Source organism: Euprymna scolopes, chromosome 22, assembly GCF_053919585.1.
Source record: "Euprymna scolopes isolate OS-2025 chromosome 22, ASM5391958v1, whole genome shotgun sequence".
NCBI lineage: Eukaryota > Metazoa > Mollusca > Cephalopoda > Sepiida > Sepiolidae > Euprymna > Euprymna scolopes.
Genome location: NC_136503.1, coordinates 39961196 through 39986354, shown reverse-complemented (window position 1 = coordinate 39986354; position 25159 = coordinate 39961196).

Here is a 25159-nt window from a genome sequence, read left to right as displayed (position 1 = left end):
ATCAGCAGGCGCAAAGTACTGGGACTGCTGTATTGCCATTTGGTGAGTGGATCTGGACCATGCAGTAGTCTCTGGTAGGGCCTCTCGAAGCCATACTAGTGGGTAATTGTTACGGCTTTACCTTTTCGTGTGCTACAAAAAAAAATTCCTGTCTTTTTCTCTCTTACTTTCCCTCTCTGTACTGCTCTAACCAAGTATGCCGACCTATTCCACAAATCTCAAAACCTCAACAGGAAATATCTCCAGAATAAAAACTCAATTAAACTTAGAACCCCATCTTCCAACGTAGACCCCTACTATCAGGTCTCCTTCTCCAACATCAGGGGTCTACGTTCCAACCTTCCAGAGGTTGAAACCCAATTACAGGAGACGAAACCGAACATATTATTTCTAAGTGAAACTGGAATAGGGCCGACCACTTCCCTAGATGAGTTTATAATTAACGGATACTCTAACTTAACAGCTAAATCTGACCCCCAAGATCGCCATGGGCATGGAATATGTGCCTACATTAAGGATGGCTTCCCGTGAGGCAGGGATATCTCTAGAGAAGATCCTAATTTACCCTATATGTGCTTCAGGGTTGCACTTGCTAACACCACTGAATTTATATTTGCCCTCTATCGGCCCCACAACAGCGGAGTTACTATCTTTAAGAGCATATCTGAGAAAATAGACCACATACTGTCTGCACATCCCTCGGCTAACATCCACATCTGTGGTGACTTCAACGTCCATAACGTGGAATGGCTGACCCATTCAAATAAGACAGACGATGAGGGGAGGTTTTGTCATGATTTTGCCATTGCTTATGACCTCACTCAGATTGTTCGCGAACCCACCCGTGTGCCCTATACACCCGGTCAATATGCAAGCCTCCTAGACCTTTTTCTCTCAACTTCCCTGAGCTCATGTTCATGTTCCGTTCATTCTCCTCTAGGATCCTCCGACCACTCCGTCGTATCAGTTAAGATAAAAACGTACCCATCCACCGTACTGTATACCGATACTCTATGGCTGACTGGGATAGCTTCCGTACATTCATGTCTGATTTACCTCTGCACTCCATGTTTAAAAAGAAAGTGTCCTCTATAGTATCAGATCTGACCGAATGGTTAATTGTAGGCATAGACCGATTCATACCATCTAAAAAATTCCAATAAAAACCTAACAGCCAGCCATGATTCTCCCCAGAATGTGCTGCTGCTATCGCACACAGAAATCACTTTTTCCATAGCTACCAACGTAATAGACGCACTGAGACTAAAGCTGCTTTCCGGACTGCCAGCAACCACTGTAAAAGAGTAATAAAAAATGCTAGAGAGCTATATGCCCAGTCTGTTAAATCCAAGGTAGCTGATCAGCGACTTGGTTCCCACCAGTTTTGGCAAATAACAAATAGGATCCTGAACAGAAGTGTGCGTTCTATACCAACCATTATCAATGGACCAGAGGTCATCGCGTCAGCGTCAGACAAGGCCAAACTATTTGCAAAGAACTTTGCAGCTAATTCTACCCTATGCGACGAAGGCCATCAACTCCCCATATTTCCTCCTATAACACAGAACAAGCTAGGTAACATACAAATATCCGTGCATGAGGTCGCCAAGCTAATCAAGAACCTAGATTCCAGTAAAGCAACTGGCCCTGATGGCATCCCAATTATAGTGTTAAAAAAGCTTCAACCAGAACTTGCTCCCATACTTACGAAACTATTTAAGCGCTGCCTTAAGGAGAAGTGCTTTCCGACTCCCTGGAAGACCTCATCAGTTTGCCCTGTATTTAAGAATTCAGGTGATAAGTCATCTCCCTCTCAGTACAGACCAATAAGTCTCCTGTGTGTTATGAGTAAGTTGCTGGAATCCATATTAAATAGAGAAATAGTCAACCACCTCAGCAGGAACAACCTTCTTAGTGACACACAATATGGTTTCCGCTCTGCAAGATCTACCGCAGATGTGCTGACGGTTATATCCCACAGGATTAGCGAATCTCTTAACAAAGGCTTCCTTTCTAGGGCAATTGCTCTTGACATATCAAAGGCCTTCGACAAGGTATGGCATAAGGGTCTACTTCACAAGATTTCCAGCTACGGTATAACTGGAAATGTTTTCTCAATCATTAAATGATTTCTCTCCGATAGGCTCATAAGAGTAGTGGTAGATGGACAAAACTCGGAGGCCTGCAATATAAATGCTGGAGTCCCTCAGGGGTCAATCCTGGGCCCAACTCTCTTCCTGATCTACATCAATGACCTCCCTAAACACATACTTAAATCATTCGTTGACATCTATGCTGATGACACGACCATCTACGGCAACACATCAAAGGCTGTAAATGACAAAGTTCTCTCTGATTCTCTCTCCTCTGATCTCGAGCGCGTGGTTCAGTGGGGTAAGACGTGGCTGGTTACATCCAAAACCAAACTCCTATCCTTACATCATAAACGCTCTGATCCCCATCTGGCATCAATTGTGATGGATGGCTCTCGTCTAGGTGAGGCCCCGTGTTTTGACAAGCTCCTGGGTTTGACCTTTACTCCTGATCTGAAATGGAACACGTACATCAAGTCTGTTGCCAAGGTCGCTGGAAAGATGGTGGGATCCTTCTACCGCTCCAGAAGATATCTCACTACTGATACAATTCTCTATCTATATAAAAGCCAAGTACGTCCAAGGATGGGATACTATTGCCATATCTGGGCAAGAGCTACTAAAAATAGCCTATCCTACCTTAACAGTGTATAAAATAGACTTCGTGGCTTAGTGGGGGATGCCCTGTTCTCTACCCTGCAACCTCTCTCCCACAGAAGAGACGTTGCGAGCCTATCCTTGTTTTATCGTTATTTCCATGGAAGGTGCTCGTCTGAACTCCAATCTCTGGTCCCCCCCCTCGCCAATCTTTCACGAAAAACACCCGTCTAGCTGAATCCACTGTGAAAAATTTCCCCCACTCTATATCTGTACCTAAATCAAAACGTGGATTCCATGAACAAAGCTTCTTTCTTAGAACTGCACGCCTGTGGAACTCTGTTCCGTCTGCCTGCTTCCCACCGAACTACAACTTGGATGTGTTCAAGTCCAACGTTAACAAATTTCTAATGAACCGCCCCCTTAAGTAAACACTTCATCAAATCTCCACACTAACGTAATGTACTTGCAATAACCCTTATCACTGAGTGGCTTCCGGGCTTTGATAAGTGGTGATCACTGTGTAAAAAAAAAAGTTGTGTTTTCTTTTTAAATAAATAGAAAAACACACTTATAATAAATAGAAAAATACAATACTTATTTGTGCAAAATTTAAATGCGATACTCGTTTACAGTAGACCCAACTACCTGCAGAAAACAAGTTTTATTAAGGTAGGTGTTGTGTCGGTGTACCAGGCCACAATTACCAAATAAGCACCACCCCTAAAAAAACATAACATAAAATGTGGCTGTAAAGGGGGTGTCCATTTTACGTAAAAGTGATATGGAAAAGTGATCACCCATTTTTAAAACTATAATTTCTTCATAGTATGGAAACTACTTGTTCCCTGAAATTTTAAACGTTATTTTCGTGTTCAGTGCTCTCTTAGTAGTAATTTTCAAGGAATTTTAAGGGTTCAAAGATACTGCACATTTACCAATGTTTCAATCATAGTCATTTGTTTTCCTAGTTTTTCCTATAAATTACAAAATATCTGATATTTCCCAAAACATCTGGCCTTGATGAAAGTGAGACAAACTTTTTACGTAAATATTATGCAAGTATAAATCAAGTAGAATATCTGCATGAATATAATTACACGTAATAGTTAACGAAAGATGATCATCCCATAAGAAATCCGAAAACCTATTAGGGAATTAATTAAAATGAATGTTTAAAAGAATATGCAAATTAGCTAGATCTTTTGCAAGTGAATGCAATCCCACAACCCATGTATAAGAAAATTGTATTTTCTTTTTAAATAAATAGAAAAGAGGGTTTTTTAATACGAATATCAATACACACGGAAGAAAAACGAATTTGTAGGAGTATATACTAGCATTTCAGCCGGCGGTACCCGGGTGTTTGGATATGTATGTTGAGCAAAAACAAAAGTGGTAGTAGGAAGGCAGGCTCGAACCCGTACCGCGAAGGAGGAAAAGAACGGGAAAAAACTGACGTCTTTGCTGTTACGACCACCGCCACACCGGAAGTGACGTAGGTTTTAATTAAATCGAAAGGAGAACATGACTTTTAAAAAATATAGGCGAAAAAAGCGACCCCCCCCCCTGTTGAAAAGTGCCCAGTTGAAGGTGAAGACATTAATGTTTTGAGCCAATTTTTCGATATTCGTCGTCTGGAAGGGCGATCTTAAAAACGATACTGATCTTGGTAAAATGCGCCGCCCCTGTTGAAAGTTTTAGGCAGACATGCAAACATACATACATTTATATATTGGTAACTAAAAATTTTCGATCAAAACCGATTAAAAAGCTTGCCCTATCTCTGAATACCCTTTTTGTAAAATTTCAAATACGGACACGATATGGGTTAGAAAGGGAAAATACATTGAAACAAAAATAGAATATACAAAGAGCAACAGTCGTAGCACATACCGCCAGCGTCTCAAGGGGAGGAGCTCTCTGACTGCAAACATAAATCTGAGTAACCCCATCGACATTCCTTAGTGAAGGTGCCTAAGACAAGAAGCAATAAACCCTCTTCTCGAAAGTCAAACAGATTGATATTTACCTCTCTCCCACCGCGAGAGGATGTGACACAAGGTCGGAAGGTGGGAAAAATAAGTCAGCGCTTCAAAAGAAGGAGCACTTCGACCCTGCAAATATATGCCTAAGTAGCCCCGTCGGCATTCCCCGGTGATGACGTCTCAGGCAATAAGCGATAAACTTGCTCCTTCCCAAAACTGGCAGACAAGGTCTAGGAGAGTGAACGTCCTAGGACTACACAGAACATTTTGCATCAATCCGACAGCAATAGGGCCATCGAAATGGCCCAGCTTCTGTCGGACTGATTTTAAGATTGGAACCCCGACTAACATTAACTGCGACGTACACTAACCACGCCGAGAGTCGTATTTCTCAGTCTATTTCTATAGTTCGGAAGAGTTCATCTCTAGTGCGTGGGTGAGTCCCCACAACATATATATTTTAATTTCGATTAATTTATTCGGAAATAATTGGGTTTGCATTCATTTTTTAGCTTAGCAAACAGATATACGATTTACAAAAAAAAAAAAAAATGCAAAACAATCGAACGACAATTGTGGCCTTTTCTTATCTTCAATATTTAATTTGATGTTACACACAATATTTAATTTGATGTTACACACAATATTTAATTTGATGTTACACACAATATTTAACTTCTATTTTGTTTTTGGTTTTATAGCACCGGCCAACCAAGATAAAGAAGGTGGGGGGGGAGGTGCACATAGATTCGAAAAAGTTGTCAAAAAAAAAACAAATATATAACAAATAAATGTAATCAAAGGCAGGATAAGCAACTTTTCTGCATAACTGGATAATTTTTAGTGTTTTTATTTAATGTAACATGTTTATTCAGCTCGAAAAACATACAGTGTTTATCGATGCATTGAAAAATTACAAATGACGCCAGACGCTCTCTTGAACACGTTAAATTTGGGAAAATTAGTTAAAAATAAGAAACTATCCAAAATACTGTTAGTGTTATATACTGGGTGTTATTATTAGAACGTATTAAATATGTGCGTATGTTATATACTGGTGGTATTATTAAGATGACGTATATTCTGTATTGTTGTTGTTCGTCTTAAGAGAGTCTTAGTGAGAGATTAGAGTCTTAGGAGTGTTCATACGTTGAGTGTTCATGTGTTTTAAGATGTTCATGTAAGAGATAGCATATTGGAGACATAAACAGGTATATATAAAGAGAGAGACAGTTCTGTGTGAACTGGAGTGTTTCTATAAATATTGATACATATATTTCTTACCTATTTTTGAGATGATGATTTTCACAAAGTTCTTATAATATAAATTGACAATACCTTTTCTGTTGAATAACAACACGGAATAACAGATACAAAAACACATGTTGACGCCCTTTATTTCATCTTCGACCGGTCGGACATGATTTTATCTCAGGGATTCCAAGTTGTTACATGGTTATTTCTAAAACCCTCTCACTTCTAGAGGGTGCCTTGATTCTAACGGAGAATCGGTCTGAACCTCTCTGCTTCTCTCCGACTCTTCTCCCAGACTGCCTCTAAAACTCTACCTATATTGAGAACTTGTCACGTCATCGCATGATTAAACATGTGCTCATAAAACACGTTGTATGACATGCGTCACGTTGCCAAACTTGACATGATCCCGAGTTCAGTAACCTATTTTTAAAATAACATGTTTACAAAATATGTTTACAATTTCAATTGACGATTAAATTCCTTATTTTAATTTTCATTTTTATGACAGAACAAATTTCATCATTACATTCCTTTCCAATAACTGATATGCAAGCTAAACAATTGCAATTCCACATTCTTTATTTTAATAACATTCTGTATTTATTTTAACTTATGATTGGAATTTTCAATTCCAAATCTAGCTTTGCAAGTTTGACGCCTTGACTATCCTATTCCACATTTACATTTAACTAATTTTTCTTTTCTCTTACCAGAGCTTCCAAGATCCAGCAGAGATATCCCACATTCATGCGTCTCTAAAAAAATACCAGGTTATATCTTCCTACGTACTTACGGTATATTTTATTTTTCTCTCACCTTATTATGCTATATGTGATTAGCCTTCGGGCTTTCATATCCCTTTTTTCATAAGAATTCTCGTATCTGTCCAACGCCTGCATCTTTAACTTATTGTGTTGAGACTTATTCCTCTTGCTCGAAACCATTACGTGCGGCATACTTTAAAAGCACACAATATCGCAGGTTCGTATCTGTATTTTTCGAATTAAGGGCACCTCTAGTGCTTATCATCTCCCTACCAAGTTACTCTTCCTAGAAAAATGTTATGTGCATCATAAATAAAACAAAAACCAATTGTCAAAGAAAAATTTCTTTCTTTCGGCTTATCATATCTGAAAACTCTCTAAATACCCGTTTACGTAATTTATTTTGTCACCTCTCTAAATTTCTAACTGATTTCTAAGCCAACCATTCGTCTTAATTAATCTTATTTCCTCCTAGATCATTTCAATTCTAATGTATGTACCTAATAATAACTTTGAAATCCTGTCGCAAAAAAAACATAACATTTACATACATTTAAGACATTTTACAATATAAAAACATTTTCAAAAAAATATATGTTATATTATACATTTAAAGTATGATTTTCACAAACAGTTGTAACTTTTCTCAAGAAAAGAAAGAATTTTTTTTCTTTTCTGTAACGCAAAGTCCGTTAACACAAAAACAATAAAGTGTCCCTTTTTTCAAAGACAAAACAATTAACCTCATTAAAAGCTAGAAAGTTTAACAGTTTCACATTTCTGCATCTTATTTTTACCATAGCGTATTTTCGTTTTCGAACGAAACACAGTCTTAAGTACACAATACTTTTGAAATTTGTTGATTGACATATGTAAACATTCATCCAGCAAGACATTTTTGATACAAATTTTTATGAATGACATACTGACTTACTTTTTCTTTCTCTGTATTCGTGTGAGTTCATATTTTCAAAACAATTTATTAACCGAATTCAACAATTATCAAAACAAAATTTTTCGTCTCGTGTAATATATCTGAACATAACAATCTCTTTATTTATTTATTTTTATGCTTAAACTTTGTGCGTGTGTGTATATTTAAAACATCTTTAAATGAATGAAATGCATGGTGAAAAAAACATTTTTTCCATTCATTACGTATGTTTTCGATTTGCGGCATATCGGCCCTTTTTCTAATTTTCTTGTATACTTTTGTTCTATTGTGTGTATGTGTGTTCATTTGTTTCTTTAATACTGCGTATGTGTGAGTGCTTCACTTTTTTCCTTCTTAATTATTGTTTTATTTCGTTTTGAATTTTTTTCTTTCGTTGTTTTTTTCTTTTCTTTTTCTGTTTCGCATTGTGTGATCATTTAGTTGTAATAGACCCTTACGTTGGTATCGTGGTAACGCCAGTTTCTATTTTTTTTTCAAACACACCCTTGCTTGAGTTAACTAGTCACGTTCACCAAATTACTAATGTGTCATGTAATTCTTATTCGGAGAGGACTACTGTTGTTGTTGTTGTTGTTGTTGTTGTTGTTGTTGTTGTTGTTGTTGTTGTTGTTGTTGTCAATAATATTTGTGAGTCTTAAAGTGATAGAGATAGTCTTAGGAGTGGTCATGTGTTAAGTTTTCATATGTCTTAAGATGTTCATGTTCTAAGAGATAGCATATTGGAGACATAAACAGGTATATATAAAGAGAGAGACAGTTCTGTATGAACTGGAGTGTTTCTATAAATATTGATACATATATTTCTTACCTATTTTTGAGATGATGATTTTCACAAAGTTCTTATAATATAAATGGACAATACCTTTTCTGTTGAATAACAACACGGAATAACAGATACAAAAACACATGTTGACGCCCTTTATTTCATCTTCGACCGGTCGGACATGATTTTATCTCAGGGATTCCAAGTTGTTACATGGTTATTTCTAAAACCCTCTCACTTCTAGAGGGTGCCTTGATTCTAACGGAGAATCGGTCTGAACCTCTCTGCTTCTCTCCGACTCTTCTCCCAGACTGCCTCTAAAACTCTACCTATAATGAGAACTTGTCACGTCATTGCATGATTAAACATGTGCTCATAAAACACGTTGTATGACATGCGTCACGTTGCCAAACTTGACATGATCCCGAGTTCAGTAACCTATTTTTAAAATAACATGTTTACAAAATATGTTTACAATTTCAATTGACGATTAAATTCCTTATTTTAATTTTAATTTTTATGACAGAACAAATTTCATCATTACATTCCTTTCCAATAACTGATATGTAAGCTAAACAATTGCAATTCCACATTCTTTATTTCAATAACATTCTGTATTTATTTTAACTTATGATTGGAATTTTCAATTCCAAATCTAGCTTTGCAAGTTTGAATCCTTGACTATCCTATTCCACATTTACATTTAACTAATTTCCTATTTTTTTACTTACATGAAAAGGGGACATCCCTTTATCATGTAACATCCCTTCCTCTCATTTTTCAAAAAAAAAAATGCACGCATTTTTAAATTTTAGTACATTTTTTTCTATATAACCACTTGGCTAAGAAAGATCAGACACCATAAGACATAACCGAAACTTTTTTTTCCAAGTCATCCCTTTTCTAACTGACTTCATAATTTTAATTTTTTAGACCAGACTCTCTATCTGATCTCCCTTGCATATTTCTTTGGGGTGTAGGGTAGTACCTCCTATAACTCACGTCAGCTGCTTCATCCAGCCACCCTTATGCCGTAAACTGAGGTCTCATTTTACCTTTTTACGAAATCGACGACTCTTCGTCCAAATGTGTCCTTGATCCTTTCTTCCGTATGGTTCTTCTATTAATTTGAGCTTTGTTTTCGTTTTGTAACTAACTTATCTTTTTGGGACATTCTTAAAGCTCATTTATCTTTGTGGTTGGCTTCCAAAGTTTAAGATATACCTTTCATCCGCTGATTCGCTCGGATTTCCTTGCTTTGACATTGGAACTTGATGAAGATCTAGAAATATCACCCTAAACTAACTAACACCTTTTGCGCCACAATACCTATTTGCGCACTAAATTCTATTTAATGGCCCGATTTTTGTGATTTTTCTTTTCTCTTACCAGAGCTTCCAAGATCCAGCAGAGATATCCCACATTCATGCGTCTCTAAAAAAATACAAGGTTATATCTTCCTACGTACTTACGGTATATTTTACTTTTCTCTCACTTTATTATGCTATATGTGATTAGCCTTCGGGCTTTCATAGCCCTTTTTTCATAAGAATTCTCGTATCTGGCCAACGCCTGCATTTTTAACTTATTGTGTCGAGACTTATTCCTCTTGCTCGAAAACATTACATGCGGCATACTTTAAAAGCACACAATATCGCAGGTTCCCATCTGTATTTTTCGAATTAAGGGCACCTCTAGTGCTTATCATCTCCCTACCAAGTTACTCTTCTTAGAAAAATGTTATGTGCATCATAAAAAAAACAAAAACTAATTGTCAAAGAAAAAATTTCTTTCTTTCGGCTTATTATATCTGAAAACTCTCTAAATACCCGTTTACGCAATTTATTTTGTCCCCTCTCTAAATTTCTAACTGATTTCTAAGCCAACCATTCGTCTTAATTAATCTTATTTCCTCCTAGATCATTTCAATTCTAATGTATGTACCTAATAATGACTTTTAAATCCTGTCGCAAAAAAACATAACATTTACATACATTTAAGACATTTTACAATATAAAAACATTTTCAAAAAAATATATGTTACAATGGAACATAAGGAAAACAGACCAAAAGTCATTTGATAGTATGCGTGTTGTTTGAGAAATTCCATGGTGGTAATTGCAGCCTTGTAGATGAAGAAAGTAAATGGCGGCCATGCACTTTTGACATTGAACATTTGAAAGCAATTGTTGAATGAAACATACATTTAAAAGTGTGTCAGAAATGTCTAAAGTATTTGATTCATTCATTTCGCATGAATCAGATGATTCTATAATGGGTATTGGTTTCCCTGATATTTTCTTAGACTTCTTTCCAGAAATACATTAGGTACTTACAGGAGGGATCACATGAAGGTTACCAACATCTCTAAGTGAAAGTGGTTATGTGGAACGAACTGGATTCGAACTTAGCACATCCATGTTGTCAGTCCGTGTTAGTAACCACTTAGCCACTGGCACCCACTTCCCAATGCACTTTTTCCCAGTATTTCAACAGTGTCCGACGATCTGGTGCACATTGTTCAATTGAAAGAATCTCAATGCCGATCATTATTTTTTGAACGACCTAATATTAGGTTGAGAAGAAAGTTTTTGCGGAATTTTTTATCTTGATTTCAAATTATGTATTTTCAAATAATTTTCATTATAATACCTTTACTTGATATATCATTTTAAAGAGCGTTTTCGCCCTATCTAATCGTTTCAATTACAATCGTTTTAAAACAAGTATAGCTTCTTTTCAGGACGTTGAATACAAGATGGAAAAAAAGCAAATTGGTACAATTTTCTTATTTCAATTATAGCTAGGCCGAAAAGCTGCTGAAGCAGTTCGCAATATCAATGAAGCGTTTGGCACAGGAACCATTACAGCACAATGGTGGTTTAAGAAATTTCGTAGCGGCGACGAGAGTCTTGAAGATGATGGGCGTAGTGGTCGGTCGTCGGGTGTTAAGAGCCTTATTCGAAGCCAATCCACACACAACTGTTCTGAATTAGACGTAACGTATACGACGATTTCAAACTACTTTCGGAACGACCTAACAGTTTTATTAATCAATAATAAACCTTTATTTGTAACGTTGTTTGCAGTATAATTACCAATCTTTAATTTTATGAGAGTTCGACGTTTGTTCAATCTCTCAAAGAAGATTTTCCGGGAGGTGAAGGGGGGGGCTATAATATATTTGTGTGTCGTGGGGTCCAGACTTTTTCTACTGAAATATCATCAGGTGGCCATATTTTTATACGCATCTTACTGCCATGTAAAGGATGTTAAAATTTATTTTGATGACTCGTCCAGCTTCTACAAGCAAACATAACTTCCTTTGCGCTTTATACGACTTTTTTTTTTTTCAAACAAAAAAAGAAAAAGAAAAAAATCACCAGGTATTATTTTCAGTGCGTGTTGACCGCTGTCCAATACCCCCCGGGAACGGAATGGCTTGGAATGATTCGCACACGAAAACAAAGACGTGATCAGGGAAACTCATCAGAGCTTTAGATGAGAAATACTGATGAGGCGAGGAGATACATATCGGTTTCACAACTGGAAGCAATATATTATCCTTCATCGTCCATTAGAATTATTGGGTGCTAGAAGAAGTACCCGCGTTTCCCGGTATTAAACATAAGGCCGAATTCCTTTTAAAAAATTAAGTAAAAAAAGAAAAGAAACAAAACTGAGATGAGTATACGAGTATTACGTTTTTTCTAAACAGTTCTTGTAAGTAAATATTCCAGTTAAAATCAAAACTATCATCTAAAGACAGTGAATCAAGAACGATAAACATTAGACCAGCTTGCCACGCTCTTTAAAAAGTTTTTTCAAACCTCGTGAAACAGTTGACAAGCAGATAAAAATCAGATGACTCCCAAGTACCAATTTTTCCATTTTCACCTTTAGCAGCCCTTTTTTCTGGATGAAAACAGATTAAAAAGTTTTTCGCGTGTCTGAATACCATATATACTAAATTTCAAGTCTGTGGTTCAAAAATTCGTTTATATAGGTTGAGAACTGTCCTTACACACACACACACACACACACATTCTCACTTTTATAGATGTATATAGATTACTTCGCACTAAAATCAAAATATAACAACAAATAGTCTCTATTATAATAACACACGTTACGTGTCTTATTTTATTTTAACAAGAGATTCACCGCTTGCTTGAAAGCCACTCGAGGATAAGGGGTAATAAGTGTAAGATGTTTTTTTTTTCCTTGGGACAGCAACTTAGTGATCGATAGTAGTGGAAGTTGGTTATAAATTGATTATTTTAGGGGCGGTTCAAAAAGAATTTATTTACATTGGACTTGAAGACGACCATGTTGCAGTTAGCTCGAAAGTAGTCTAGCAGAACAGAGTTCCACGTGTAGAAACGAAGCTTTTTTTTCTATAGAATTTTGTTTTGATTTAGGTACAGATAGACAGTGGTTGTTTCAATATCCCAATAAGATAAGGCATTCATTATAAATTCAAGCAAATGCTAGCATCAATCAGCAGCAGCTGACTTAAGTATCAATATTGTTGCTAATCTCTAATATAAAGGACAACTGTCTGTGTATATGTTTGTATTTCTGAATAAAACTCAAACACGACAAAACAAATAACTACAAAGTTGACATTTTATTGATCAGCGTTACCTGGGATGAATAATATCTAGAATTTAGAAAACATATTCATTCTTTGATCATAAACTGGCGAAGTTTTAGTAAAGAGTGTCGGTTTTCTAACCATATTATATACTAACTAAAGGGAAATAATGCTGATATTTTTAATCAAGGATTAATTCCCTTATGACAATTCATCTATAAAAATCGATGCATACCAATATATGTCTTTGTCTTATCTATACTTCTTTTCATATATATATATATATATATATATATATATATATATATATATATATATATATAAAGTTTGAAATTAGTATATTTAGGCAGCATTTTGTTTATTTAAGCAGACATTATTAAATACAACGGAGATACTTTGCTTTATTTATTGAATATATATATATATATATATATATATATATATTACTACTTCATTTAATCACATAAATTAATATACGAAAATATAAATTTATGCATAAACTTTAAGTATTTACTTTAACAGTGCTCAATACGTAGGTAGAACTAGGTAGTAAGTTATAAAACATATATGGACATTAATCTACGCAGAATTTTCCCCCGTTTAATCCACGCTAGGATTCATCAGGCTTATGCAAGGATTTTGTGGTTGTCTCGCGTTTTATATACGCACCTTCTATTTAGTTTTTAGTTAGCCAGTCAGCTTTCTAGTTTCCACCGCACCTTTCCTAATCAGCCAATGAGCAGGCACTTACAGGACAAAGTCCCAGTTGACCTCCGGGTCCCCCGTTCCTTTGTGTGTGTGCTATTTTAGCGGGGAGCGTAGATATCTAGTGTCCTGACCTATTTTAAACCTAGGTTAAATGTATTTTATATGTTAGTTTATATATATATATATATATATATATGATAATTTATGTATATGTATATCTATTTTATTTGTTTATTTTCTATTTTTATTGTTAGTTTTAAAATTATTTTGTATCGCTATCCTAGAGTAAAGTTTATACTGTGTACACAGTTGTTCGCTATTTCTCACCTACAGTTTAATAGATGTTGGGGTTCTTTAAAGTATAGGATAGCAAATTTTTCATGAAGGCATAATTTACATTGATCGTCTAGGTCTCTACATGTGTTTACTTGTCTTACTATTTTCCATTCGACTACCGGCGAACGTCCGCTTTCTTTGAGTTCCTAGTATTTGTTTGCTAAAGTTGTTTTCATTCGGTGTTTTTATTTTTGAATGTACTTTTGTGGTCATAATATCGGGTTTTGAAATCTAAGGAAGTCATACCTACGTAATATTTCTTGCTATTCGGGTTTTATTTCGCAAATATTGTGGCCTGGTAAACATTTGGTTAGACATTTATTTTGAAGTGGGCAAAGTGTGCGGGATCTACAGTTGCATTTATCTTGTTCCTTATTAGTATTTATATTTTTATTTCTACTATGGTTGTAGTTGTCCGGAGTTGGTTTATTATTATTATTATTATTATTATTATTATTATTATTATTATTATTATTATTATTTCTACTAGTTACATATGTGTCCTTAGTGTTAGTTTTATTTTTGCCATGTCCACTTTTTTATTGTTTATTTTGTTGCTGTCTTCATTGCTTTTATTTAATATTCTTTATTATGTGCTTTAATTATTATCTCCAAATTTTCGCAGCAGTTGTATAATAACTTTAGGTTATTTTTATTGAAAATTTTGTGTAACGGATTGGTTGCAGAGAAGTGCTTTTCGATAAGATCTAGAAATTTCTTGCCAAATTTTATTTTTAACCTTTGATTGTATGGCGCCGTATACCAGATTATATTTCTTTTTCTTCTATTTTTAATTTTATTATAGTTATTGGTGTTTTGTTACTTATATTTGATATCAATATTTTTGTATCCGCTATTTTTTAAGAGCATGGATATCCAGCGTTGCCAGGGTCGACATGAAGTTCAGTTTGGCCACATCCGCTATACTAAGAATATTGAGCAGTTTTCATTATCATATGTCAACTCCATCGTTACTCGAACAAAAATTTCAAAAATTAAAGAATGAATGAAAACACGAAAATGTACCCACCTTCCCCCGAAAAAAAGAAGTGCGTGACAAACTCTCCACCGGATATTTCGGCAGAAGGGATACGAAGAGAAGAAGCTATTCTCCGGATATTGAGCACTTTTTATAACTATATACCAGTTTAAGCGATTTCTTTAATGCTGCCTCAGTCTAGAAAGATTGTAATTACGGTCTGTTGTAACGAAAATAAACTGTAAATAATTCAGTTTTAAAAATACACAAATAGAATTTGTGTTAACCGAAATACATGTTTTTATGTTATAAAAATGATGAGTTTTGACTTATTGTGTAATTAAAAGAAAGAAATAGCAGTTACGATGTCAAAAAATGTGAATTTAAAAACTGGTAAAAATGTAAATGAAAGTTTTTTTTTTTGTTTTAAATAAAGAATCGTAGTTGAATTGGATTGCTTGTTTATTTTAAAATAAAAACCCACTGGACTACAACGTTAATTGTGAAATCACGGAAATTATTTTATTTAAACTGATTCCAAAAATAATGCTTGAAAGTTTTTAGTTTTAATATCCGCCGAAAAAGAAAACAAAAAGAGCAAAGTTAGCGTCCAGGGGAAATAACTCAAACCGGTTTATAAAAATATCGATGTCGGTAAAAATAAATTAAATTAAATATGTTATCAATATAAATAAAATTTAAATAATGAACTTACATCGAATACTTAAAACAATTCTCTCACTATAAATAATAACTAACACACCGCTATTTAATAAAATCGATTTTCCTTAATGTAAATGCAAATGAGGTCACCTCTTAATCGTATATTTTGCAAGATTCAAACTATATATAGGAATGAATGAAATAATAAAGTAATGTACCTTTTGTATATATTAATGAAATTGTGAACAAACAAATAAATAAACAGACAGGAATACAAATTTATATATATATATGTATATCGTGCGTTTTTCTTCATTTGTTATTTGTATGTGAGCGTGCGTGAGCACGCACGCGTTTTAATCGTTACTCTTTGGATGGAAAAAATATCTTCCAATGTCCTGAATCAGTGACCGGGTGACCACATATCTGGGACAGTGAGGGTAAGTTCCGAGTCATCAACCTGGCAACAATAACGGATAGTGACAGGTGCTCAGATTAATCATCCCTATAAGGGTGAGAGGTAAAGGAAAGGGACATCTTAAGAAAGAAGAATAACAACCCAATGCCTACTCCCATAAAGTGACTAAGCTCATGAAAACATATGTACACACTCTCTCTCTCTCTCTTTCTTACACACACCTATAGATAATTATACACACACATATATATACATGTATACACACACACATACACTTTAATGCCGTATCACTGGGTTCTACTATAAAAAATATATAATAGAACCCAGGGATATGGTATTAGAACTAACAAATTACAGTAAAGTATATAGTACACATGTATATAATCAAATAACGTTACAAATAACACCGTAAGGCGAGGCAAATACCATAACCAGGGCCGGAAAAACATCGTATTCCACACCGTAACCTGAAATAAACTTATCCTAGGTCCACCGTATCCCGAGATTTTACTATATATATATATATATATATATATATATATATATATATACATATATATATATATATATATATATATATATATATATATATATATATATATATATATATATATATATAAATGTAAATGTTGGTTCGTTCGGAGTTAATTGTCTAAAAACCCACTGGACGGATGGCTTCCACGTTTTGGTATAATATGTTTACTATATCCATGTGTGTTTTTATATATTTCTTTTTAATTATAACATTATACTTAATTTTTCTATGATAAATAGCTGGATTTCTTTGAACCGAGAGGTCATTTTTTTTATTTAGGGACAATTATTTATTACCGCTTCCTTTTTTTTTTTTTTTTTTTACATAGGCATCACCACATTATCAAGGCGAAGAGGCCACTCAAGGATAAGGGTTAAAGAGTGTACAGTAGAAATTGGACATTATAGTAATCATTAGTAATGAAAATTTGGTAAAGTTGATAACTTATATGGAACGGCTCATCAAGAACTTATTTACGTTAGACTTGAAGACAATCATATTGTAGTCAGCCGGAAACAGGAAAACGGAAGACAATTCCACAGGCGTGCAGTTCTAAGAAAAAAGCTTTGTTCATGGAATCTACGTTTAGGTTTAGGCACAGATAAAGAGTGGGGGAAATTATTGATAGTGTTTACAGCTAGACGAGTGTTTCTTGTGAAAGTTTGGCGAGGGAGGACCATAGATTGAAGCTCAGTTGAACACTTTCCATGAAAATAACGATACATCAGAGACAAACTCGCAACATCTCTTCTGTGAGATAAAGGTTGTAAAGAAGAGAATAGGACATCTCCTACGAGGCTACGAAGTCTATTTTGAACTCTATCAAGGCAGGCCAAGTACTTTCTAGCAGCTCCTGCCCAGATGTGGCAACAGTATTCCATCCTTGGACGTACCTGGCTCTTATATAGATAGAGAATAGCATCAGCAGTGATATATCTACCGGATCGATAGAAAGATCCCACCATTTTTCCAGCGGCCTTGGCAACAGATTTGATGTACGTGTTTCATTTAAGATCAGGAGTAAAGGTCAAGCCAAGAAGTTTGTCAAAACTTGAGGCCTCCTGAAGACGAGAGCCATTCATTTCAATTGATGTCAGATGTGGATCAGAATGTTGATGATGTAAAGAGAGAAGCTTGGTTTTAGATGCATTAAAAGTAACCAGCCATTCTTTACCCCATTGTACTACGTGCTCAAGATCAGAGGAGAGAGAATTGGAGAGAACTTGGTCGTTTACTGTCTTAGATGTGCTACCATAATGGTAGTGTCGTCAGCATAGATGTCTACAAATGATGTAAGGATGTGATTTGGAAGATCATTAATGTAGATCAGGAAAAGAGTTGGGCCCAGGATGGACCCCTGAGGGACACCGGCATTAATACTGTGAGCTTCTGATTTTTGCCCCTCAACTACTACTCTTATGAACCTATCAGAAAGAAATGATTTAATAATTGAGAAGACATTTCCAGCAATACCATAGCTAGAGATCTTATGAAGTAAACCTTTATGCCATACCCTATCAAAGGCCTTAGATATGTCAAGAGTAATTGCCCTAGAAAGGTTGCCTCCGTCGAGAGATTTGCTAATCCTATGAGATATAACTGTAAGCACATCTGCTGTAGATCTAGCAGAACGGAAACCATATTGAGTGTCACTAAGAAGGTTATTTTTGTTGAGATGGTTGATTACTTCTGTATTTAATACAGATTCCAGCAACTTACTCATGACGCACAGGAGACTTATTGGCCTGTACTGAGAGGGGGATGAGCGATCACCTGAATTCTTAAATACAGGGCATACTGATGAAATTTTCCAGGGAGATGGGAAACTATTCTCCTTAAGACAACGTTTAAACAGTTTTGTAAGTATGGGCGCTAGTTCAGGTTGAAGTTTTTTGAGTACTTAAATTGGAATACCATCAGGGCCAGTTGCTTTACTCGAATCAAGGTTTTTGATTAGCTTGGCAACATCACGTACAGATATACGTATATCACATAGCGTGTTTTCTGATACAGGAGGAAATATTGGGGGTTGGCAGCCTTGATCGCAAATGGTAGAATTAGCTGCGAAGTTCTTATCAAAGAGTTTGGCTTTGTCTGATGCTGACGAGATTACCTCAGGTCCATTGATAATAGTTGGGATGGAGCACACGCTTCTGTTCAGGATTCTGTTTGCTATTTGCCAAAACTGGTGGGAACCAAGCCGCTGCTCAGCTACTTTGGACTTAACAGATAGAGCATACAACTCTCTTGCATTCTTTATTACTTTCTTACAATGGTTGCTGGCAGTCCTGAAAGCTGCTTTAGTTTTCATACATCTATTACGTTGGAAACAGTGGAAAAGTGATTTCTGTGCGCAATGGCAGCAGCACATTCTGGAGAGAACCATGGCTGGCACGTGACCAGTGTTACAATTTTAGCGGTTTTCCTGCTAGATCTGGAGATTTCGTTTACAATCTAGCGGGAAATTCTAGAAAATCTGGAGGTATTTGGCACCCAGACACCCGCATTAAATTGCTTGAAAATACTTTAAAACATAAAATAAACTCATTCATGTAAGTAAAAAAGTAGCATTTATTGCCTTTGGTAACAATTATTTATTGATAATTTGTTTTGTTTTTCACCTTTTTTTCGACTAACCATTCTTAAATCTCACTATAAAATCGATTTTTCCAAGTACATTTTAGGTGGGGGGGGCATTCCAATCTCCCCCGAAGGGGTTTGTATTACTGTACACGGGTTTGTATTACTGTACACATAGATTCGAAAAAGTTGTCAAAAAACAAATATATAACAAATAAATGTTATCAAAGGCAAGATAAGTTACTTTTCTGCCAAACTGGCTAGCGATTTTCTGGACATTTCTTTCTCCTGATCTCGCGGGTTTTTTTTAAATCTCAGTTGACAACATTGCATCACTAAAAAAACACCACAGGCTTAATGTAAACAGAATGTGTTTACAATATCGGTAAATTTTCAATGGGTTTATTGATAATGTAACCATGTGATTGAACTTTAATTTAAATTAACCACACGTGGTCGAAAAATGAATGCCGGCGCTCAAAGTGTATACACATTTTGATTCCTCCCTTTACTTAAAAATTCACCAAAAATCAGGAAATTAACGAATTTTAATGAAAATTGCAGTATTTTTCAAATAATGATCGCAGAATATAATGAACTAATTATTTTTACTTAACTCTTGGTGAAAATGTTTTATTTTGTTTAAACAAAAAATACCTTTACTAAAGTTATGGTTTTCAGTAGTAAATAAAAAACGCAAGAATTTATTTTTGCTTTTTTTAAAGCATCGTAATTTGTAACAATAAAAAATAATTTTTACAGTAACATTACGAAAAAAGCCCCTAAAGTCCGTATTAATGTATTCGATATAACTCGAAGAAAAATGAATTATCGGATACTATTCAGGAAATTAAAGATTCAATTAGATTCCTATTTCAGTCACCTAAATTTTTTAGGGTGAAATGTGTTTAGGAATTTATAGCCAAACCTAAATATTTTTTTGATAAATATCCAGATACGCTACTACAGAACACCGACCACTCTAATTTGTTTTGTTTTTTTTTGGGGGGGGGCGCGGATAAAATACTGTTAAAAACTCGCTCAATATATGTTACCGTGACATAGGTTGACATATATTCGGCGGGTTTTTAATAGTATTTTGTATAGTTTTTTATTTATAACACCTTTTTCCATACTTACGGTGTTAAAGAGGGTGTGAGACGCCATCTTGAATTTTCGAATACATCGGTAAACACTGTATGTTTTTCGAGCTGAATAAATATGTTACATTGAATAAAAACACAAAAAATATATCCAGTTTGGCAGAAAAGTAACTTATCTTGCCTTTGATAACATTTATTTGTTATATATTTGTTTTTTGACAACTTTTTCGAATCTATGTGTGCAGTAATATAAACACCCATTTTGTGTTTTATATACATAAAGTACAATTCTTGAATGTTACTGTTTTGATTATATTCGTTTGGGGGGCACAATTAAAAAATTAAGAAAGATTAAAATGAAGCGAAATTTAAGTTTCCGTTCCATTTTACAACAACCGTAAAACAGTGCATACTCAGCAAGTTTTATCGTAATTTCTAAGCACATTGAAACACTAACATTTTTTTTTTTTTGCATAATTAATGATGGAAGTATTTTTCTGTTTATTTCTTAACATCTGTTAAAAAAAATAAATAATTTGTACATTCTCTTGAAAAAAAGAATCAAACTTTTCTCTACTTTCACATGTGTTCCATTTTAACAAACTGAGCCACAGCAACGCGTGGCCGGGTACAGCTAGTATATATATATAAATGTAAATTTGGTTCGTTACAAGTGAATAAAACCATATTTCTACGTTACCAATTTATTTGAAATTTTCAGACAACCCATCTTTAGAGTCGAGGGATGTTTTTATGTTATTAAAATAAATTTTCCTCGCGAATTATTAAGATATTAAATAAATATATTTTCGTAACCGTTAGTGCGAAACTGTTCTGTTGATAAAACTGAACTTCCGGTTCGATTCATTTCACAGCCACGAATTGACGAGAGGCAGTAGATTTCATTTTCTGTTTACTCAATAAGTAAAAAAAAACAAAAGAAACATAATTCATTTGTTTATCTTCCAAATTTTTTTAATTTAAACATTTTTTCTTTATTATATAAGGCAAAAAAAAGTTTGTCGCTTGCTTCTTGAGTTTTGTTTTGTTTTGTTTTTTTGTTTTTCGATATAAGATTGGTTGGTAGTGCTAATGCAAAGAGTGGTCCGCGCTATTTTTTAAATCGTATTTCCAGGTTTAATTAAAGTTTTATTATATGTTTTTTTATTCAATTGTAAGGTTAAAATACAGATTAGGTACAAAACACCCTCCCCTCCCCATGTTAAGAATGGCTTTTTAAATAATAACGTTATTATTTCAACACGGATCACTCTCTGCATGAGTACTGTACTTTCACCTAACAATTTAATAAACAAAACATGGTACTTACGCAGAGAAAGTACCATAATAATATAATAATAGAATAATAACGTCATTTAGAAAGCCATTCTTAACATGGGGAGGACGTTTTGTTACTATTCTATACTTTCACCTAACAATTTAATAAACAAAAAATGATAGTTATGCAGAGAAGGTACCGTGCTGAAATAACGCTATTAAGAAAGCCATTCTTTACATGGGAAAGGGAGAGTGTTCTGTAACTATTTTATAATTTCACCTAACAATTTAATAAACAAAAGGGTTATCCTGACGCTGTGTACTTCTTTATTTACATTGGAAGTGACGTCACACAAATCTTATAGTACGGATGGCTATAATTGTAAAAATAATTTGTTTTATTTTTCTCTCTCATTTGTTATACTGGTATTTGAGCGGAGAATCTAACATTTCTTTTCATTTTGAGAATTTTTTTTAGTTTTTAATTACTAACACAGCGGAGAATTTAACTCCCCCCCCCCCCCACATTTCTTATTTTGAGCGGAGAATTTGTTTTATTTTCATTTTGAGCTCTTTTTCCGATCCGACGTTACATTTTACAGGTACTCCTGCACTTTACGACCCGAGCTATTTTTTAACGCTATTATTTAGAAACCTATTATTTAACATGGGGAGGGGAGGGTGTATTGTTACTATTCTGTACTTTCACCTAACAATTCAATTAAAAAAAGGTAAATATGAAGAATTACTCTACCCTCGAAAATTCCTTTAAAATTACCACTCTTAACGGTTTTCGGGGTCGCTGAAAACGAAAATAACGTTTAAAATTACGGCAAACGAGTAGTTTCCAAGATATGAAGAAATGTTAGTTTTAAAAAGTGAGGGATCGCTTTTCTATAATAATTTAGCGTAAAATGATCACCCACTTTGTGGCCACGAGTACCTATAAAAGGTAACGTCGGATGAAAATAAAATAAATTCTCCGCTCAAAATAAGAAATGGGGGGGGAGTTAAATTCTCCGCTGTGTTAGTAATTAAAAACTAAAACAAATTCTCAAAATGAAAAGAAATGTTAGATTCTCCGCTCAAATACCAATATAACAAATGGGAGAGCAAAAAAATTAAATTCGCTAAAACAAATTATTTTTTACTTGTAAACTGGTTTATTAATTGTAGAAAACAAAAACAAACGGGAGAAAAAAGGAGCTCAAAATGAAAGAAAAATAAAACAAATTATTTGTACAATTGTAGCCATCCGTATTATAAAATTTGTGTGACGTCAATTCCAATATAAATAAAGAAGTGCACAGCGTCAGGATAACCAACAAAAGATAGTACTTATGCAGAGAAGGTACCGTGCTGAAATAATACCGTTATTTAGAAAGCTATTCTTAACATGGGGAGGGAGTTTTGCATCTATTCTTTACTTTCACCTAACAATTTAATAAACAAAAATAGATAGTACGTATGCATAGAAAATACCGTGCTGAAATAATGTTATTTAGAAAGACATTCTTAACATGGGGATGGTATTTTGTAACTATTCTGTCCTTTCACCTAAAAATTTAAAAACAAAACATGGTACTTATGCAGAGAAGCTACCCCGCTGAAATAATGACGTTATTATTTAGAAAGCCATTCTTAACATGGGGATAGGGGTGTTTTGTAACTATTCTGGACTTTCACCTAACAATTTAATAAACAAAAGTTAAACTTAAGCAGACAAGGAACAGTACTGAATCATTAACATTATTTAGAAAGCCATTCTTAACATGGGGAGGGAGGATGTTTTCTAACTATTCTGTACTTTCGGTGCTAATGCAGAGAGTTATCTGTCTATTTTTTAAATCGCATTTCCACGTTTAATTAAAGTGTTATGATATGTTTTTTATTCAATTGTAAGGTTAAAGTACAGAATAGGTGCAAACCCCCTCCCCATGTTAAGAACGGCTTTTTAAATAATAACGTTATTATTTCAGCACGGATCACTCTCTGCATGAATACTGATTAATGTTTTGTTCTTTGCTTTTTTTACCGTATTTTTTTGTTGTTTTTTTTTTCAAGAAAACCTTTCACAAAAATTGAAAGTACACGTTTTTTCTTTTTTTTTTTACAGAAGTTGTTTTTACATAAGAAAATATGAATGCTTTTTCTTTATTAAAGAAATTGGGTACTCGTGCACTTATTGATCCGTGCTGAAATAATAATGTTATTATTTAAAAAGACATTCTTAACATTGGGATAGGAGTGTTTTGTAACTATTCTGGACTTTCACCTAACAATTTAATAAACAAAAGTTAAATTTAAGCAGACAAGGAACAGTACTGAAGTATTAACATTATTTAGAAAGCTATTCTTAACATGGAGAGGGAGGATGTTTTCTAACTATTCTCTACTTTCGGTGCTAATGCAGAGAGTGATCCGCGCTATTTTTTAAATCGTATTTCCACGTTTAATTAAAGTGTTATGATATGTTTTTTATTCAATTGTAAGGTTAAAGTACAGATTAGGTAAAACCCCCTCCCCTCCCCATGTTAAGAACGGCTTTTTAAATAATAACTTTATTATTTCAGCACGGATCACTCTCTGCATAAATACCGATTAACGTTTTGTTCTTTGCTTTTTTATCGTATTTTTTTGTTTTGTTTTTTCAAGAAAACCTTTTTTAACAAAGATTGAAAGTGCACGTTTTTTCTTTTTTTTACAGAAATTGTTTTTATATAAGTAAATATGAATGCTTTTCAAGAAATTTGGTACTCGTGCACTTATTGATCCGTGCTAAAATAATAACGTTATTATTTAAAACGCCATTCTTAACATTGGAAGAAGAGGGTGTTTTGTACCTATTCTGTACTTTAACCTGACAATTGAATGAAAAAAAACGGTAAATTTTTAGATTAGGTCCATCTCCACAATTTTCTTTTAAATGACGACTTTTGTTGGTTTTCGACTATGCTGAATACGGAAATCGCATTGAAATTTTGCAGAAATAAGTAGTTATGGAGATATTAAAAATTTGTATAATGCATTGTAATCTCTGGCAGCGGTCTTTTTTACACGCTTGCGCGCGTCATAAACAAATATACGCGCGTAACAAAGATGGCCGCCAAATAATATAATGCATAAAACAACTATCTATATCTCGATAACTACTTATTTCTGCAAGATTTCAATGCGATTTCTGTATTCAGCATAGTCGGAAACCTTTAAAAGTCGTCATTTAAAAGAAAGTTGTGGAGGTGGACCTAATCTAAAAAAAAAATACCAAAAAAAACATAAACCTTTAATTCAGCTTGGAAATACGATTTAAAAAATAGCGCGGATCAGTAAGTGCATTAGCTCCCATTAATCGACTCACGTGACCTTATTGCCAAATAAGGTCCGGCTACAATGTTGAACGCGCCGTTCACATTGTTTTTTTTTTGGGGGGGGGGGATTCAAGTTAAATTCAACTTTCACAATATCTTTTTTTATATAATTTCACAATATCTTTTTTTAATAATAAATTGTTAGTTCAAAAAGCACAGAATAGTTACAAAACACGA